The sequence below is a fragment of the Dipodomys merriami genome, unplaced genomic scaffold (genome assembly GCF_024711535.1).
Source record: "Dipodomys merriami isolate MVZ:Mamm:240054 unplaced genomic scaffold, mDipMer1.0.p SCAF_179, whole genome shotgun sequence".
Classification (NCBI taxonomy): Eukaryota; Metazoa; Chordata; class Mammalia; order Rodentia; family Heteromyidae; genus Dipodomys; species Dipodomys merriami.
In genome coordinates this window covers 1,555,945-1,560,701 of record NW_027203148.1, presented here as the reverse complement: position 1 = coordinate 1,560,701, position 4,757 = coordinate 1,555,945, and the positions used below count along the sequence as shown (strand labels likewise).

At 49.7% G+C, this 4,757-nt stretch overlaps 1 long non-coding RNA gene across 1 annotated transcript; it reads right to left on the bottom strand.

Annotated features, from left to right (window-relative positions):
• Positions 1-940: 940 nt before the first annotated feature.
• On the bottom strand, positions 941-4,176 carry LOC138829905 (uncharacterized). Its single transcript, XR_011372780.1, has 3 exons — positions 3,881-4,176; positions 2,757-2,850; positions 941-1,453 (listed from the first exon to the last, which is right to left on the bottom strand). It is a non-coding gene; the product is annotated as an uncharacterized lncRNA (long non-coding RNA).
• Positions 4,177-4,757: the final 581 nt, after the last annotated feature.

Below are 4,757 nucleotides of genomic sequence, written 5' to 3'. Positions count from 1 at the left end.
TCGCATGTTGGAAGACCTGACTGGCAAGTCTAAAGCCTTGAATTCAAACCCTAATATACCAAAAAGAATCAGAGACCCTGGTGCCAGAGGCTCATGCCAATAATCCTAGCTACTCAGGAGGCTAAGATCTGAAGATCACAGCTCAACATTTAAAATAGGGTTGGCCTCACCCATCAGACATCATGATAAGACCCAAAGTCTGAACCATGAAAGTGTGCTCCATATTAACAGGGTTCTCATCCTTACTAAGTGCTGGCCATGCTCTTTGTCCCCCTGGGGAGCCACCCCCTGTCGGCTCCACCCCCAGGTCCTCCTAAGCTCCTTCTGCCACCAACCAGGCCCAAGGAAGTAGACAGCTCCAGGACATACAGATCCCTTGGTCTTATAATTTAGCAGTGCTGAGTCCCCATCAAGCATCTCACCCTTTCATGTTCCCAGACCTCAGCCACAAAGTCCATGTACCCCCCAAAGAAAGCAGGCAGAAGTTACCAAAGGGTCCACTGATCCTTGTTACAGCCCACTTCCACACTCACATACACACACACACACACACACACACACACACACACACACACACACACACACACACAACCTGCAGGGGTGGTTCATGTTTGTCTTCCTTGCTACTCAGGAGGCTGAGGTTTGAAGATCACAGTTCAAAGCCAACCCATTCTGGAAAGACTGTGAGGCTCTTATCTACAGTGAACCACCAAAAATCCAGAGGTGGAGCTGTGGCTCAAGTGTCAGAGCAAAAGCTTTGATCACAGAAGCTCAGGAACAGCACCAAGACCCTGAGTTCAAGGCCCAGGTCTTCTAACTCCAAACACAGACACACAGACATAGACACAGACACAGAAACACACACACATGCACACACACAAACACACACACACACACACACACACACACACACACACACACACACACACACACACACGGACAGCCCAAGGCTTCAGCAGTCCCTGAGTACAGACCCATGAACTGTCTCAATTAGGATCACATCCTACCCTCAAGAAGGTGGCACTACCGACATCAGACCCACTATAGAAAAACCAGTAAGCCTCTCACATATCTGGAATGTATCATAGTCCAACATAGCAGTTCTTAATGTACATACTGCTATGCGGAAAAGTTAGCCCCCTCTTTTTTTGTAGTTGGTCATGGGGTTTGAACTCTGGACCAGGGTGCTGTCCCTCAGCCCTTCAGCTGAAGGTGAGCAATATCCCACTTGAGCCACAGCACCAAATCCTGTTCTCTGGTGGTCCATTGGATATCAAGTCTCACAGACTTTTCTGCCCAAGCTGGCTTGGAACCATGGTCTTCACATTTCAGCCTTCTGAGTAGCTAGGATGACAGTTGTGAGCCACCAGAGGCTTCCAGCTTCACCTCGTCTTGCCACAATCTTCTTGCAACCCTTCACTTCAGACTTTGTCACCCAGCATCCAAATCTGTCCTTCAATGGAGAGAATACAGACACAATAATCCCACCCCTGCACCCATTTGCCCACTCCCTGCCTGCCGCAGTCCAAGTCCTCTTGAAGCTCTGGCTTCAAACTGGGGCAAACGGGGAGTTCTTAAAAATGTCTGTACATTGAAGCCAGCAGTTGGTCTCCCAAACAAAGCCTCTCCCACACACACACCTCCACCATTTTGCTTTCTTTCTTTTTTCAGTTGTGGGGCTTGAATTCTGGGCCTGGGTGCTGTCCTTGAGTTCTTCAGCTCAAGGCAAGCACTCTACTACTTGAGCCACAGCACCACTTCCAGTTTTCCAGTGGTCCGTTGGAGATAAGAGTCTCAGGGTCTTTCCTGCCCATGATAGCTTTGAACCATGATCCTCAGATCTCAGCTTCTGAGTACCTAGGATGACAGCCATGAGCTACTGGCACCTGGCCAAAGATAATTTTCCATCCTTTTCATCCTATCCCCTCAGGAGACAGATATCTGAGGACTACAGTTGGATTCCACCCATGGCACAAAGTCCATTAGAACTTTTTTTCTACAATTAAACTCCCAAAAAAGTTGGAAGTGAAGCTTTGGCTCAAATGGTAGAGTGCTAGCTTTGATCATCAAAGACAAGGGATAAAACCCAGTCCTTAGCTTCAAGCTTTTTCTAGCAAAGACCCACCTAAGAAAGGGAAGCAGGTTGGTACACTGGAGCTCAAAGTTCACACATAATACTCAGGACTCCCAGAACAGACCCCATCCGGCTCTGATTCTCTAGATTCTATGTCCTACATCATGGCAGTCTTAGATGGGACTGACCATGAACCAAGTTAGGATGTTGAAGTACAATCTCATACTGAGGATCCCTTGACCTTATCAAAGACTCAGGATCTCTCACTCTCCTGCCTTGACACTGGGCAGCAAGGTGAGTTGCAGTTATCCAACCACAGGATGTGAATATGAAAGGATTTCTCCGCCAGGGACTCCAACTGGATGGGCTCCAGGTCCCTCTATCTCTGAAAGAAATGTTCCTAGGTTGTGAGTATCCTCAAAGAAACAACCCTGCTCAGAGCCCAGTGCCTCTTGTTTTCCCACTAGCCTCTATCCAAGCCTGCCCCACCTTCAGTCAGCCCTTTCTGAATCCCAGATCTGCCATGTAGACTAAAGGTTGAGCCAGCAAAGAGACCCACCCACCTCTGCCTCTGAGAATGGCAGTCACGTGGTCCTAGTGCCCTCTACAGGAAGTCTCAAAGTAACTCAGGTCTCGACTCCTTCCTCATTCCCTGACTGTCCTGTGCCAGTGGCCCACTTACCTCTGTCTATGGTGGCGGAATAAACACCGGGAGTGTCATCTTCTGATTGAGCCAACGAAAGTCCCAGTCCCCAAGGATGTACTGAACAGGCATCCTGCAGTGGACAACAGCCAGGCAGTCAATGGTGAACCCAAGGTTCCAGGACTCTTAATAGAAGTGTGGCTGGGTCAAAGACTCTATAACTGGTGGTCTATATTGTCAGGAAAGGTCATGGCTCCAATGTCCTGAAACACCTGACCTGGGATCGTCCTACCTCTTCCCTCATCCCAACACCTCCCTGTCCCTTAGACAATTTCTTATTATCTGTCCAGGAAATAAACTTGCTGGGGCCGGGATAATTGAAACCTGGTGACCCCCCCCCCCCGAGCCCTAGGTCCTTCCTGAGGCTGCTTCCCCATGCAGTTGGTGACCACACAGCTCCTAGATGTCATGAAGTTGCTGAAGGGTCAGTGGCTTAATCCTACATACTGGCTTTAGGCTCTGAAATGTTACCCACAGAGATTGTGAGTGGTTGGCTTTCTTGATCCAGGGACTCCAAACCAAGGCTCGCATGCTCCCTTCTTCCTTCCTTTCCTCTTTTTTTCCCTTCATCCTTCCTTCCTCTCTCTCTGTTTCCTTCCTTTGTCTCACTCCTGGCCTTGAATTCAGAGCCCGGGTGCTGTCCCTTAGCCTTTTTACTCAAGGCGACCAGTCTACAGCTTGAGGTACACATCCATTTCTGGCATTTTCTTTTTGGTTGTTAGTTGGAGATAAGAGTCTTATAGTCTTTCCTGTCTGGGCCTTAAGCCTTGATCCTCCCATCTCAGGCTCCTAAGTAGCTTGGATGACAGGCATGAAGCCCCAGCATCCAGTTCAAACCAAGGTTTCTTCATGTGCTGTGGAACCAGCACCAGAACCTTTCATCATCTATGACCCCCACTCCCTTACCCCCTTGAGCATGGCGCATACTGTAACTCTTTGTTGGATTACTAAATGAGCATCTGTCTATGACAATATTATAGAAAAGTCCCATTCAATTCATGTAAGCATCCTGGGGCAGGGCGGGGGGAGGCAAAGCCTGATGTAGCTCTCCCACAGTTCTCCCTCGTCCCTCTTCCCACCCTCCTGATGCCACCGCACTTAACTGTTTTGGCTCCCAGGATGTGAGCCACGATGTGCTCGCTGGATTCTGGGGCCACTGGGATGCCTATCTGCTCAAAGATCTCTGTCCAGTGGCCAACCAACTCTGTGGCACTCCATGCCCCCTCAGGTGTGAATGAGGTTGCCGTGAGCTGAACCCCTGGCTCAAGTGGCCTCCTTTCCTCTCCGTGGGGCCAGACAGGATGGTCCACTATATCTGGCCCCAAGTTTCATGTTACAGAGAAAGGATTCTCGAGGCATCCCGGATCTCTAAATCTTCCACAGTCCATTGCAGGTGCTGAAAATCATCTCTGCTCACAGCTGGCAGGCTGGGGATGGTGAGGTCACTCTCTGCTCCCCATGACATCCTTGACTGTGGTGGTCACCCTGGAGAGAGCTGTAGAAGAATCAGCAGCTGCCAGAGAAAGGCAGTCAAGGCACGACATTCATAGCAGGAGACCATCTGGCTTGGGAACTCTGTGTGTGCCACTTTGAACTTCACTGTCTGACCGCTGAATTGGTTCATGTAATTTGACCCATGAACCCAAGCATTAGTGGAAATTGCCAGCTTCAAGAAAAAAAAAACCTGGAAAAGGTGGCATATCACTTGTCCCAATCAAACTTAAAGGGTTCCAAAGTCAGTGGTCCCCTTTTCCTTCCAGACAGCCTACAGCAGGTTACAGAAACTGGCATTCAGAGAGCTCTAGCTAACTGCCACAGTATGATACCGAACAGGCTCCAGGAGGGGAAACTTGCCTACCACTGTCCAGCTGGAAATGGCCCAGGTGGGACACAGATTGGAGACTGCAGGACTCTAGGGAGGACTACACATGGATGCACTGCCCCAGGAGGGAATCCACGCCACCAGAGGGGGCCCAGAGC